At 31.5% G+C, this 16668-nt stretch overlaps 1 protein-coding gene across 1 annotated transcript in view; it reads left to right on the forward strand.

The window, feature by feature from the left end:
* Positions 1-13464: 13464 nt before the first annotated feature.
* LOC111679453 (small conductance calcium-activated potassium channel protein) overlaps positions 13465-16668 on the forward strand; it is a 319785-nt gene continuing 316581 nt past the window's right edge. Inside the window, exon 1 of the mRNA XM_046947022.1 lies at positions 13465-13721. The gene's annotated coding sequence lies outside the window, so the exon portion shown is untranslated. The remainder of the gene's footprint in view (positions 13722-16668) is intronic.

Below are 16668 nucleotides of genomic sequence, written 5' to 3' on the forward strand. Positions count from 1 at the left end.
AGAACTGAACTAGAACTGAACTAGAACTGAACTAGAACTGAACTAGAACTGAACTAGAACTGAACTAGAACTGAACTAGAACTGAACTAGAACTGAACTAGAACTCAGATTTGAATAATTTATATCACATCGGTACATAGTACCCAATAGTACCAATTTAAAGTTTCGTTCTAATTTAAATACGGTTTCATTCATCAAAAATTTCAATGAACTTTAATGAAGGACAGCAATCAACATCTGTTTAGTATGAAAAATACAACAAAGGATAATAAAAATATACTTTCCATATAAGAAATAAAATAGAAACCAGTAAAAGTCATATGGAAAATGGCAATATCCTCTTCAATAAATGATACAATACCAGATACACATGATATTGGTGTTGTCCAGCATGAACATTTTAAGTAAATACACAAACAAATACATGTTAAACACAAACTCACACACAAATATCTATAGTAAACTGTATGTATCTAAGAGTGTGAGTATGCATGTACTTTTTTTTTTGCTAATGGTCTAATAGTAAATTTCCCTTTTGAATCCTTTATGATTTGAGCACACACACGCAACTGTTCGCAAGCACGATACAATCTAACCATTGAACCAAACAACGGAAAAGGACACAAACACACACAAACGCTAAACCGACACTAAAGTTCACTGTATATGGTTTTGTGTATGAGTGTGTATGTAATAAAGTTATATACCCACTAGTTTGTATGGGAATGCAACTCCTGTTTGTTGGTTATTTATCTCTAAAATGCTACTTCATGTTTTTATTCTATTTAAGTTTTTTTTTGTTTTAGTTTTCGTTAGTTTTCTTTCTTTTTTAAGGCAAACAATGGTTATTTGTAGTTGTTGCTGTTGTTTTAGTTGTAGCACTGCTGTATTAAGTATGTTGTTGCCCCTGGCAACAAAACACAAACATAGACAAATAACTTTCGAAATATTCGACTTTGAGATGGACAGTGGTCAGGGAATTTGTTAGATCTGTCTAAAAAGCAAATAATGTTCAAGTAGCATGGTTTATGTCCTACTTTTCATATTGTAATTGCCGAACAAGCCTAAAGAAAGCTAAAGGAATGTTATATATTTTAGCCCTAGAATATATAACTTTCCTTTAGCTTTCTTTCCTTTCAAGCCAGACTTGTTTTAAAGGATATATACCAATAAATGAATCACCATAACTTTAGGATGTAAGGAGTGAGATCGAAAAATTTTTAACATACATATATGTTTATAAAAAAGAAACCACTAAACTTACAGCTTTTTTTTTTTATTTGATTCAAGTTATTATTATAATTTACAAAAAAAAAAAATATTTTTATAGTTTTAATCACTAGTGATGAAATTTTGAACCCTTTTCGGAAACCCTTCCATTAACGTTTTTATAGTGCTTTCTGTCACTTTGCTCGAACATGTAGTCCATCTCCGTTTAAAATCTACCACACTTTTGGTCCAATATCTCTCCACTGGCCTTAGCTCCGGGCAGTTTGGAGGATTTGCCTCTCTTGGTACAAATACCACATTATTGTTCTTGTACCACTCAAGGGCTTGTTTACCATAGTGACAGGATGCCAAGTCAGGCTAAAAATAAGTGGACACATTATGAAGATACCACCACATTGGTATCTTGAAGACCTTATCAGCATCGCTGGCATGGAGAACTTAAAACTCTATATTGGTTATTTATCCTTTGAAAAGATTGCTCGGTCCACTATGTTGTTGTTGGCCAGAGCTTCTGCTGGTCTATTGGAATTTTGTCCGTCGCATAGCAGAGACCACCTGGTCTCATAACTCGGCAATTCTATTCCACCTCTTAGCTTCTATTTGTCGTCGGAATATCTGGCTGGTCGTTGTCAACCTTACTCACAGGATTTTGACTTGAAGTTCTTTTGAGTGAGTTATGGATTTTCTTCGACTGTATTTTAGAAGACAGAGGTTTTTCTCAGTTGTCAACTTCTTAGGAGACCTGATAATTTTTGTTTCTGATCTTGTTAGAGAATTCGATTTCTTCAGTGTCGTGGGATTGGCTGATGATTCCACTCCACATATCTCTTTCAATATTTCATAATTTTTGGGACTTGCTATGATGGTATTGTTATCATCATCTGAGGGTTCAAAATCGGCATGGCATGCTGTGCTCTTGAATCATTTGGCTGCCTCAGAGGCCAAAGTACCCCCCTTCGTAGTAGTCTTTGGCTTTCGATTCTAGAATTACGACTACACATGATCGGCCATTCATATCCCAAAAATCATGATCATAATCCTTCAGACTACAACCAATGTAAAACTTCAACATCTACTTGGGAACACCCAAAAATTGGAAAAAAAAGATGAAAAATAACTCCATCCAATACCACTGTGCTCAACATATTTTAGTATGCTACACGGAATGCATTATAATTTGTGTATAGTGCAACCAACTTTAAGCCAAATGTGACAAAAAAATATATTTCAAACCAAAAAAAAATAAAAATTCCTCCATATCATAGAGACATACTCTCGCTCTCTACCACTACTAACGCCACTAATATGTTACTTTTGGAAAACTTTCATTTATAAAACATGAAAATAAACAACTTGGGTTTTCACCACTTTATAGACATGCGCTTTAGCAATATAATCCACAAAAGAGAATTTGCAAAAAAGAAAATAAATAAATAAAAAAACAAATAAATCGGCTAAAAACATTTCGGTGCTTTTGACCCCAACAACAAAAATACATAATTTAATAGCAGGTCGCTGTTGTTGCTGTTGTAGCCGGTGCCAACAGTGTGATGAAGCGTTTTGTCATTTTCCGAGTGCAAGAAAATAGCTCACGATTTTCCAACATAGAGAAATTTATGTTTCCTTAATAGCATGGCTTTAAACAAAGTGTATAATTATACATTTTTGCTTAACACTTTGTTGGATAGCTATATGAACATTATTTTTTTGTTTGATAATGTAGTTGCTACTGTTTTTGAAAGAATTTTAGAAGATGGGTTATAAACCACCTGTAGCTTAGTTCTTTTTATCGTTAAAGAGAGAAAGATAGCAGTTGTGAGAAAATTAAGAATCGTAGGTAGTTAGAGCTGATTATAAATATTTAAAATAATTTTCAAGTAAAGACCCATTAGATGTCGAAAAGTACGATTGTGAACAAACATTGGTATTGGTAGAGAATCTTTTTAGTTTTTGCGTGTCATTTTATTTTCTTGTGCTCCCGGAAAATCTTAAATGGAAGCTTGAGAAGTTAACATACCTACATGAAGGTGTATTGCTTGTTTTTTATAGAAATATAAGTAATCTGTTACCGGTGTTTGGTTTGGTCTAAAATTCAGCCTTAGAAAGTTATTTGGTATTGTTACAGGTTCCCGGCTCTTATGCACTAGTTTCCTGCCGGTTACATATTCAAAGAGTTGGCGTTAGAGAAGTATGTTTTAGAATACATAATCAATAAATTCAAGTCAATATTTTGATCATAAGGAGAAGGCCACATTAAGCGGAGATGTAGGGTTATAATCTTGCGTGAAAATGTTTTCAAGAACTGAACTTTAGCCTAAGAATGGTTTATTGTTTATGATAAAAGTTTTCAGACATGATTTGTTTCAGATTTTGTCATTCTGTGTGAGATTTCAACCATCAGTAATATTGGTTCGGAAATATCTTATGTCTCTTAAATCGAGATATCGAATCATTAGATTTATGATTTACGAGCTGTACTTGAACAGTGGAATATCTAATTATCTGTGAAGGTTCTCATATTATATATGTTGGCTTATCATAATGTCCAGTGACATAATATCCATAGACGTAATGACACACCAAATAGTACCATAGTGTCTATGGACTTTATGACAATTCGTAAAAGTGTCATAATTGTCATGAACATTGTGACACTTGAAAAACAGAAAATTAAAAAAAAAAATTGGAAAATTTGTTTAGAATATAGTAAAGGAAAATGTTTATTTCGAGAAGAATTGCTCCTAATTGTGGTGTATGTTGCATTTTAGATTACTTTGAAAAGTGTCATTGGTACCCGGCCTTCGGCTATTCGCAGGCATTTTAAATTCTGTAGTACTTCGAAAACCGACTTCGCTTAATTAAGCCTTTTTCACAAAAAAACTCTTTTTAATGCATGGACATTTATGTAGCTCATAGGCAATTTTACAATTTGAAATTCTTATAACGTAAATGGTCACTATGACTCAAAGTGTGTTATAATGTCCGTTGACATTATGTCACTGAACTGGGAGCCTACTCCCTCTATGGTTCTGTGAATATTGAATCGGACCCTTTTTATAAGATCTATACTGGTATTACTAGCTGTTACCCATAATTGGATTCCATATATTTAGATTGGTTTTAAACCTGTCTTATACAGGATGACCTTTCGTATGCTGGTTTATTAGCCAGTGTAGACTAGTAGCTCTATGTTTCAGGAACCGAACTGATGATCTGATATAATGTTATGAATATTTATGAATTTTATAATTTTTCTTGGAAAAACTTTTCAAAATAGTTTTGACAAAAAAGTTAATAAGCGAATAGGTCTGTATGAAGATGCTAATGTCCAATTCTTCTGATAACTCTTTATGTTACTGTATAGACAGGTAGCTTATGCATTACAAATTTTTTGTGGAGCTTCGATTAAAGTTTATTCCTCTTCTGTTACTGTATGGACAGGCAACTTATCCAATTGTGGGGGTTAGGTTGGAACACATTCGACAAATATCATAACCTAATCCTTTGTACTTCGTGTCCCAATGCCAACAAATTTTCGTATCGGACTTTGATTTCGATTTCGTTATCCTCTTCGGAATGAAGGTTTCTTATTAATTTCTTACTTGCAGTGGTTCGCAGCAGGAGATCTTTTATGTTTCCATTCCATTATCTTTTATATCTTCTCCTTTCGGGATTTACATATTATGTTTAGGAGGAATTTGATATTTCGAGTAATCAAACACAGAAATCATTAGAGACGTAAAGTTACTAATATTATTGTTCTTCACACTTTAATGTGTGTACCTATTCACAATAGTCCTCAATCACGGAAAATCTTGGTGGGTATTGAGTTAGTTTTCCAGTTGAGTTTATAACATCAATACTAGTTCGCAAACGTTAAAGATTAATCACCTTGTAACTTACTCTAGTGGCCTAATGAGATGTTTTGCCCAATTTACGTTGAGATTTTCACGGTTGATATTAGCGAAGATTAGTGTACGCTAACATTCTAAGAGATGGGGCTACATTTTGCTGACTTTAGCACAAGGGCGAAGTGGGGAAACGAGAAAACTCTCTATGTATGTGTTACGTAGTAAATGCATTCACTGATTATATATTTATATTCGAAATTTTTATTATTTTTTTTCTATAAAATGTAGTACTTAAAAAAGAATAACATTTATCAACACTTCAAAAGTAGCACTAAGTTAATTTATTTGCCTTCTGTGGAAGTGGTGTTTTTTAACTTACTAAGAAGCGAAAAGAATCCAATTTTGTTTACTTTTTTGTACTGAAATTGTTTGATTGATAAATATGTTAAATTAGTTATTTCACAAACTACAATTTCACTTCCTAATAGCTTTCAACAAAGAACATACAAATTACTTCCTGAGAATGACTTCAGATGAAGTGAATTTGGAATTAAATAACAAGAACATCCCTTCTATGATGAGCATGTGTTAAAATCATCCCTTCTTTAGGTCTTTTTCAATACTTCCTTGGAGTAAATTCTACAACTTTTTCGGAAGTTCTTTTTTTTGCTGGTTAGCTTCTGGAGTGTACTCTTTTTCTTTTCAACAATTTATTAATTATTGCAACCAAATAAATATTGAACAAACTGTATATTATACAACAAATGCTAACAAATAATCCATGTTTGTTGGCAGATCGAAACATATTAACCTTTTGACCAGTAAGCACATCAACACAATTTAACGGCATCTATGGATAGCCACTCCTAAAAGAAAATTCCTTAAAACGATAAATTCTATTTCGACTAATTTCACATTTATACAGTGAGATACAAAATTTATAAATTTTACAGTTATCATCAGACAAGTAGAAATACGAGAACAATTGCCAAACAACAAGCCGGATACACTTAAGGGACCTTTGGCTTTATTTTGGGTATACCAACATACATATACAATATGTATGTATGTTCATATGTATGTTGTATAGTAGATTGGTATCCATGTTTGTGAATGACTGCATGTGTTTGAGCTTGTCCATGGCTTAAGAGGTATGTCAAAAGGGGATTAGATTTATATTCAAAAAACTTACAATATTACCCAAACATCCACAAATGTATTAATCAAATTCAGAGCTTTAAGGGTATTGAAACGTTAAATTACTTTGAATTTGCTTAATGTGGACAAATTTGTAATATAATTTCATACTTTTAATAGGGCTAGTATGTAGTGTACATTATAAATTATCCGACATATAAATGCTGATAAGTTAAGACCATTATTTACTTAGATTTAGTAGTCTTGTATATACATATAGTAAATGTTTATATAAAGGTGTAGAAATACATACAAATGAGCAGATACATTTTATTTGATTAGCAATATACATACATGTGTACATAAATATTCTTTGTAATAAAGCAATATTTATCTTTTACGTCTTAGGGATTACTCCTAATTAGTATTTCTATATATTAACATTGACATAATTATGGGTAAACTAAAATATTATTGGTTCTGTATTTAATATAATAACATAAGTGCCTTAAAATTCAGTAAGACAACTGTGCTTAAAGTTAGTATCATTGGCTTTAATTTACGATGACCTATACATTATGGTGGCCCCAAAGTGACAGTTGCTGATGTTCCCACCGAAAATAAAAATATAGTTCATTTTAAGTTACCTTTGGGGTATATCTGTATCACTGTTATATATGTAACCCTCTCTTATCCAACTTTTAACCTTTCCTCGAAATACCCTGCCGCTAACCAAAGAGAAAATGAAGACCGATCATGGGATTTTGACATTTGCGCTGAGTAATGCTCGTAAAATTTAGAGTTTCTCCTACAAAGAGAGGAATATGGACTGGATTCATTGACACTATATATTGTATATCGAACAAGGACAAGAATTGAAAACTGAAATGTTAGAATACTTGCAAAACCACTTTCAGAACGAAAGCTACAGACTGGATATTTCATGCCTTAGCGAAGTTAGATGAAAGGGGCCAGAAGAATTTTATACAGCATGAAGGTAGAACTTCTTCATCTACTTGCAAAACCACTTGCAGAATGAAAGCTACAAACTGTATATTTAAGGCCTTTGCGAAGTCAGATGAAAGGGGCTAGAAAAATTTCGTACATCATGAAGTTAGAACTTCATCTACTGCGAAAACAACATATATAGAGTTGGATATTGATATCGGAAAGAAAGAAATATAGTTATCTGATTCAGATCAATATCCGAACGTTTTGTTAAAGCATCATCATTATCTTTCAATGATCTAACAGAGGGGAACCTAAAAATGCTTTTTACGAACAATTGCATAGCAATATTGCAGTAGCAAATAAAAGCGATATAAAAATCATATTCGGCGATATAAACGCGAAAGTATAATTATAATTCCTACCTACATTCTAAAGTAGGCTCCCTGGGGTTTGTTACCTTGATAGAAGATCCCATCTAGTTTGCCGGGAATATAAGCTTTACTCCTCGGACATTCTTTGGAATGATTTAGGGTCAAACCAAGTAGTGGATGTGGTTAATACACAAGTTCGCGAGAAGAGTGAGCTGCGCAATTACATTGCAATATCACAATTCCGAGGAAACTAAAGGCTATCATAACCTCGAGCTTGCGGGAATTTAAGCTTCACTCCTCAGACATTCTTTGGAATGATTTAGGGTCAATCCAAGTATTGGCTGTGGTTAAGACATTAAAAGTCTGATGCACTGTAAAGTCTATATTTCGGGATAATGTTGTTGCTATTGCCTAATGATAACAGATACCACGCACAGGAGTGAGTGTGGGAAGAAGCATTGGATATGAGTTCCGCAATATCCACAAGTATACATGGGAATATCCAAATGGTACTACTCGTAATAAAATTTACCACTTTCTGATCAACAGGAAATTCCTCTGTGTAAAATGTACATCAAAAGCATAAGGTAACCATTAAAAACTACTAGATGATATGTTAAAGCCTCGACTAATGGCTAATTATTACCAGAGCTTGCCACTAGGCTTGGCTGTCCACGAAATCCGAAATTCAACAATGAATGAAGAACATATCAACAGATTAAAGATATTTCCCAGTTTTACCCAATTAGTAGCCATGTTGTGCATGGAGATCACAAACGTAACTACACACATTTTGCGGTCATGCAGAAATATTGGAATTCTTCAAAGTTTCTTTGTGAATGGAAGGAAAGCTGTCAAACTGGAGTGGCATAATACTATCCAACACCATTAAAAAGGTAGTAGCTTTTGTGATCCTAGATTGCTTGACTCAAACATTTAAGCCACGAAAATGTAGGATTTAGGGCAAAAAGGCCTTCTAAGAAGAGTCTGTCGAATGGAATTTCCGACTTCGTCTTGTTTTTATTGACTTTGATACAAACATAACACGATCCATACACGGCGATGCATCTTCTCGGGTTCGCTTCAGGCAAAGCAACCATTTGAAATAAAACAAGTTAGAGTGCTATATTCGGCTGTGCCGAATCTTAAATACCCTCCACCAGCTACTTTTATGTTATTAATTTTCTAATTGATCAAATATTTGTAAAAATAAGTTTTCTCATGTCTTTAATAGAAAAAATCCCAAAAGTTAAATCTATTACAATTCCAAGATTTATTGAACATTATAAATTTAGTAATTTGCATGTAATTTGTATATATGTGTGTGAAAGATGTAGAGATTTTCAAAATACAAATACATATATAATTATGTTCTATACAAAATTTTGTTCAACACAAATTGACAATGCTCTTTAAATACGGTTAAAGCGCTTTTAGGGTCCTGCCCCTAATATAGGAGAAATATAAGTATACAAAACTAATATTTTTGTAAAATTATGTATCAATAGCTTAATTTGGTAATAAGTAATGTGCGTTTAAGACATTTTCGTAAAATGACTTTGTATGGGAGCTATGTCCAATTATGTATATAAAGACAAAATTAACGAATTCTGTATCTATATCATTACTTGGTAATAAATATTGTGATTCTAAGTGATTTTATGGACCTAGTATGAGGGCTATGACCAAATATGGACCGATCGTAAAACAATTTTATAGTGAATTTATGTATATAAGAGCAATATTTTTGATAAATGTATGGATATCAATATTTGGTTATGAGTTATGTGCGTTTTTTATAATTTTCGGAAGGGAACCTTGTATGGGAGCTATGACCAATTATGGACCGATCCAAAAAACTTTCATTGTAATATCTCTGTATATAAGAGCAAAACTTGTACCAAATTTTATATCGATATCTTTGGTAATGAGTAATGCGCGTTTAAGTGATTTTCGGGAGGGGACCTTATATGGGAGTTATGACCAATTATGGACCGATCCAAAAAAACTTTCAATGTAATATTTATGTATATAAGAGCAATACTTGTACCAAATTTTATATCGATATCTTTGGTAATGAGTAATGCGCGTTTAAGTGATTTTCGGGAGGGGACCTTGTATGGGAGCTATGACCAATTATGGACCGATCCAAAAAAACTTTCAATGTAATATTTATGTATATAAGAGCAATACTTGTACCAAATTTAATGTCTATATCTTAATTTAGTAATGAGTTATGCGCGTTTAACTGATTTTCGGGAGGGGACCTTGTATGGGAGCTATGACCAATTATGGACCGATCCAAAAAAACTTTCAATGTAATATTTCTGTATATAAGAGCAATACTTGTACCAAATTTTATATCGATATCTTAATGTAGTAATGAGTTATGCGTGTTTAAGTGATTTTCGGGAGGGGACCTTGTATGGGAGCTATGACCAATTATGGACCGATCCAAAAAAAAATTAATTTTAATATTTCTGTATATAAGAGCAATACTTGTACCAAATTTTATATCGATATCTTAATTAAGTAATGGGTTATGTGCGTTTAAGTGATTTTCGGGAGGGGACCTTGTATGGGAGCTATGACCAAATATGGACCGATCAAAAAAATCTTCAATTGTATTATATTTGTATATAAGAGCAATATTTGTACCAAATTTTATATCGATATCTTAATTTAGTAATGAGATATACGCGTTTAAGTGATTTTCGGGAGGGGACCTTGTATGGGAGCTATGACCAATTATGGACCCATCTAAAAATTTTTTCCTCTAAATAAATTCTATTGTCATAAAATTTTAATTTCTAAAATTTTGTTAAGATATCTACATTACGACGGAAGTTATTAACAAAAACCAAATTTCCGGGAATTTGTACTTTTGTATGGGAGGTATATGAAATTGTGGACCGATTCTGGCGATTTTACGCAAAGATTAAGCTCTTGTGTGGAAACGAATGTGTGCCAATTTTTATTGAATTATCTTGCATAGTTTTCGAGAAAATTACATGAGAATGTGTAAAAAATGCCTATTTTTTCGAGGTTGTTTCAAATTTTGATTCATAACTTTTCCCGATGTGAACCGATTTTGCCCATTTTCAATACCAAACAACTTAGGAAAACAAAGAACATTCTGGGTGAATTTGGTTAAATTCTATTGCTTCGTTTTATCGTGAGCGTGTTTTACACAGACAGACGGACAGACGGACATAGCTAGATCGACTCAGAATTTGATAAGGACCCAGAATATATATACTTTGTTGAGTCTCAGATGAGTATTTCTTGGTGTTACACACGGAATGACAAAGTTATATATACCCTCTATCACCACTGATGGTGGTGGAGGGTATAAAAACGATGTAAAATCAGGCTGTATAGACAACTATATAATTTGGATTATGCAGATAACATATGATGTCACATACGATCCTTGGGAAGCAAATGTATTTGCAGTCGATTCCGTTTATATTCATTATGCCCTACACCAATTAAGTTAAGGCATATTGAGTTTGAGCTGATGTATGTAATGCATTGAAATTCTATACCCACCTTAAAGTGTACCAATCGGTTTAGAATTATTTTGTAAATCGAGTAATCCGCCCATGTAAATCTTGTTATTTAACTACATTTTTATTATAGGAAGCGTATTGACCATGATTAAAATCGGTTCACTGTTCGATTCATAGCTCTCAAACTTATCCCCCAAACAGGGCTTTTGAGACCATAAGTTTGTTAAATGTTATACTATTTCTACAAAAACTTAGTTTGAATGTTACTAATGATTTACCAGTTATTTTCTGACTATTCAGTGGCAATGAACCATGCCATTTTTATACCCTACACCCCTATACTGGGGATATTATTACTCTTTAAAATTTCATTATATTGCAATGAACAAATAGTTGGCAACTCCTTTCAAATAAATTTCAAAAAAATTATACGTCACAATGAAAACCAAAACAAAAAAATGTTCAACACAAAATAAATGCAAGAACCTAAAATAAAACGAGGTGAATATGTATTTGTTAATATAAACAACAACAATAACAATGCATTCCACATGCAGTGGATAATCCAACGGGAAACATTTGTTATTTATGTATAACAAATTTATTTATAAGAAGACACACACAAACACAAAGAAATTATCAAACCCCCCAAATGCCTCCCGCAAATAATGAAATTAAAAAAAAAAACTATACAAAAACTAAATAGAAAACACATTAAGGTGGGTGATTTTTCCTGTGTTTCAAAAGAGTGAGCATGTTAAAGGAGAGGGGTGGTGGGTTAAAAGAGAAAAAAATACATTGTTAATGATAACACAAGCAACCTGTTCTCTCAACCCCAAATGAAGTAAAATGTATGTTTATTATGTGTGAGTGTGTGTAAACAGGATAGAGCGGTTGTTGTTGTTGTTGCAGGTTTTTTAATTTTTACTCAACACCAAACAAAAAGAAAACACATTCCAAAAACAACAACTACAACACGACTAGAGGAAAAACTTTGTTAATATGAAATTGTTGGATTGAAACGAGTAAAAGGAATTTTGTATCGTGAACTAATATTCAGTATCGCACAAACAATACTAACGGAAACATCATTAAACGAAATAACGAATAGACAGTCGTGTTTAGAGCAAATCGTACGAAGAGCGAGTATAACGGGAATTATTTTTGTTACTTCTGCTATCTTTCCTGATTTTTTTGTTTGGTTTGTTTTTGTACTGATAAACATAAAAAAGGCAAAAAAAAAAAACAAGAAAATAAACAAAAAAACACGCACACAAATATAAACACAATAGTAATAATAGAAAAAACAACAACAAAAATTGTTTAAATGATTTGCCGCTGCTGTTTATAGTGTGAGTGAACTCTTCGGGTTTAAGGAAAACCTAAACTGAAAGTTTGTGTTTAAAGTGTTAGCAATTACACCCAGAGAAAATAAGTGTTAAAATTTAAAGAAATTTTTTGTAATTTTTTAAGAGATTTGTGGTTTTTTATGTTGTAAAGTTTAAATTTAATTGTATTTAAGCTGCTGTTAAGGAAAATGAAAGAATTTCAGTGATTGTTATTGTTTTTAGCTTCAAAATTGTTGTTTTTAGATTCAAAATTATTTTCAAAGTGTTAGCAGCAAGTGTCATATAAACGTGCGGTTGGAAAAAAATTATATTTAACGCGAACAGAAGTCACCATATGGGCAAATTAAATGTTAAAAAAAAGAAACATGTAAAACTGTTGGCAAAATAAAATTAACAAAAAAATAAATTAGAATTTAAATTACATGTGAATATGTGAAAAAAATACACAAAATTATATGAAATTACAAACATGCATATGTATAGCACACACACACACACAAACACACTTAAAAAAGTACTTATAAGAACATAAAAACGTACTAATAAGGTACTTAAATCTATAATAATACAAAATTTAGAAAAAACTAAAAATAATTTAGACATCAAGTATTTAATTAACATTTGTAAAATACATATTTACTGTTAAAAACTAAAATGTCAAATTGACAAGTATATAACAAACTGACAGTTACAAAAAAAGTACATTTACCCTCATTCTCTTTAAAATTCTCACCAAAAACACATTAAACAGCCCGTGATAAAAACAAATGTTTTGTTTACAATTTTATTGAATTCACAATACAAAGAAAAATACAACAAAAATACAAAAAAATTGAAAAAAATAAATAAATTTGTAATGTAAGCAAAACGCTATAAACAAAATTTTAACAAAAAAAAAAAAATAAAAGTTCAAAACCAAAAAAAAAAAAAAAATTAACAAAAAAACCACAAAAATAAAAAATATTCAAAATAAAATAAATAAAAAATTAATAAATAAATAAAATTTGTTTATTATTAAAGTAAATAAAAAATCTAAAAGAATTAGTGTAAAATACAAAACAAAAAAAAAGTTATAAAATAATTATTCAAAACCCTAAAAAATCAAGAAAGATTAAAAGTAAAAGTGTAAAAAAATAATAAATAATAAAAAATAAACAACAAAATGATTTATGATGATTGTTAAATGTCACTTAAATAATTTATTACTTTAATGTTAAAAAATATATATATATATATGTATATGCAAGTACTGGATTTATAAGCACAATTTAGAGCAACAACTAACAACAAATAGCAACAAAGTGTAGTAAATGTTAAAAGGTAAATAAAACAATAAATTAAATTTCTTAAAAAAAAAAACAGAAAATTTAAATCCTAAAGTTAACATTTCTTTCATAAATTCCATTTAGTTGTAAAATCTGGACATTTTTTTTTAAATTAAAAAAATAATTGGACTTAACCGACCATATGATAATCTACACCATGAATATATTTAAAAAAAAATATTTTTTTCGTAAAGAAATTTTTATTTTGGATTTTTTTTTTAATTTCCCAGTATTTAGTTAATTTATTTTATTATTTTCTAAAAGAGGCGTTTTATGGAAGTTAGGGTGAAATATAGGTTGATACTCACCAAATCTAAAGATAAACATCTAGGTCCATATCGGACCTATTGTGCGTCCTTTTCGCGAAAAAAAATTGTTCGCTGTTCAAAAACTCAGTTTGCTGAACGTAATTCCTAAGAATTTTTCAATGTTAGTGACGAATGTTATTAACGCCTGACAGTGGTAAATAAAGTGCTTCAGAAACTCAGTTTATAGAACGTAATTCCTAAGAATCTTCCAATCAGTGTTAATCAGGTTTGGTATTTTCGGAATAACATCACTTCCAAGATTCTTGGATATAACTTCGATGAATGCCTGGCAGTGGCAATGAAAGTGCTCCAGTGTTTTTACTGTCCTCTCCACATGCTCTACATTCGTCTGAATCCGCATGTTTAATTTTGCATAGATGGGCTCATAATCCTGTGTCTTCACTCAGAATACGTACCATCATACTTATCTCAGACTTCCTAATTTCAAAAAGATTTCTCGTCTTAATCTCATCGGGCTCATCCTATATGATCTTTGTGATTCAGCCCATTGTTTCATTATTATGGGATTCTCCCATATTTCTAATTCAGCTTTAGTTGTATCGAATAGTTTTGCGTTTCTCAAGTTAATTACATCGAGCTCCCTTCCCTTTAAAACAATTACATTTGCTCTTTCTTTGCCGACTACTCCCGAATGGTCTGGTAGCCATATGATGTAAATCTTACCTCTGGGATAATATTCAATATAAGCTTTTTTACAATTCAATACGGCCTTAGATTCAATTCTGAAATTGCTCTAATTGCTTTCGGTGCAAGATTTACTCTAATCCTATTTACACATTCCGTTATTGAATGGACTTCTACCTAGGAGCTTGTGTTATGCTTATGTAAATGGTAGTCCACCAGATAATTGATCCATTTAGTAGAATTGGTCTAATTACACTTTTATAAAACTCATGCCTATAGTCTTCTTATATATCGCCCCGCACCAATGTTGTTTTTTTATATTAGCCTCTATGTGGTGTCTTCACCTTAATTTCCGGATAAGGATTAAATCTAATTACTTAACTTTGTGTTTAACCGTTACTTTCTTGCCCAGGAAACAGGATTCAGTATACATAGAAATATTTGTCTTTCCTATTGGCTCCTTAGGAGCTATTTTAAACGTTTAAGTAGTTTTTAATACGGTTGTTTTCTGAAGGCTAGGGCCGCTCATAACAAAAATCGGCAGTGTTTTTTATGTTTATATAAACTTACGACTTCAATTTCTTTCAAAAGGCCTGCATCGAACAATACATACATACATTTGGTTCAAATTGTAAAAATTGCGGCCTTTAAATAGACAGACGGACGGACATATCTTAATCGCCTAATAAAATGATTCTGAGCCGATTGATATACTTAATTTTATGGGTGTAGGGTATTAAAAAAATTCTGTTGCTATTTACAAGCAACAATTTTTGTTCATAAAAGTCTCATTAAAAAATTTACTTTATAAATGCCGGCAATAATTTTTTTTATTATTGAAATTTTATATATTACGGATTTCCTTTTCATATTAATTTTACATTAAAAACAATTTAGAGTGCTATATACGGCTCGACTGAATCTTAAATACCCTTCACATACAAGCTACTTCTTCCATTTAACTATCTAATTTATAAATAACTCGTAGGACAGTGGACTGTGCAGATAAAAAAGTAATAGATGAATTAAGTTAAAGTTTACTTTTTGTTACAAATTTCCAATTTCGTCAATTTTTCTAAACTATAAATTGGATTTTACGATAAACTATGAAAAATTTGAATATTTTCCCAGGTTTGAGAATTTTAGTCCCCAAATATTCACATTACCGTTTAAAGTTCTTTATAATAAATTTCAAAAATTAATAGCTTTCAAGATATACGAATTTTTGTATTTAATTAATATCAGAGTTTCCCTCTATTGAAAGTCCGCCCATGTTTTCCAAAATGTACAATGAGATGTTAAAGTGCTTTCTGAAAAAATTCTTCGAATCAATGTCAAGGTTAACCGTGCAACATTTGAGGACTATAGTTATTATAGTTTCCCAGTATTAAGTATAATATCAGAGTTTCCACACTCACTACAGCTACAGTTGTCACTGTAGCTTTTATAGTTTCCCAGATATACAAATTCTAGTATTTGATTCATATGGGAAATCCTTCTTCCCCTACTGCAAGTCTGCTTTTTTTTCAAATTGTTTATACAGATGTCAGGAATGGTGTGATGGTAAGACACTTGTTTAAAATGAACTATATGAAATGGTTTTTATCAGATAGTTTAGTTAAACCACTTGTGTAACTTCGAGGTTAAGTTTAGCTTGTTGTTAAGCTTTTAGAGAGAGCTAATTGAATGACTACTGCAGAACTCCGTCCGAGGATATATCCGGGATAAATCTAAAGAATATCCTAAATTTTGTGATTCGAACCAGTTGGTTTAACTCTGGTAGTGACGGATCAACGTGAGCCACTTAAACTTTTTTGAGTGGCCTTACAAGGGCATGGCACCACGCCCATTTAAAATTACAAAACAAAATGTTGCTTTAAATTTCTTCAATACTAAAGGAAAATATTGTGAAAGTTTCGGGAAAATCAGTCAATATGTTTACATTTTAAAACATTTTCAAAAGGAAAGGAAAGTATTTTCCTTACCATC

The sequence above is a fragment of the Lucilia cuprina genome, chromosome 3, assembly GCF_022045245.1.
Source record: "Lucilia cuprina isolate Lc7/37 chromosome 3, ASM2204524v1, whole genome shotgun sequence".
Lineage (NCBI taxonomy): Eukaryota > Metazoa > Arthropoda > Insecta > Diptera > Calliphoridae > Lucilia > Lucilia cuprina.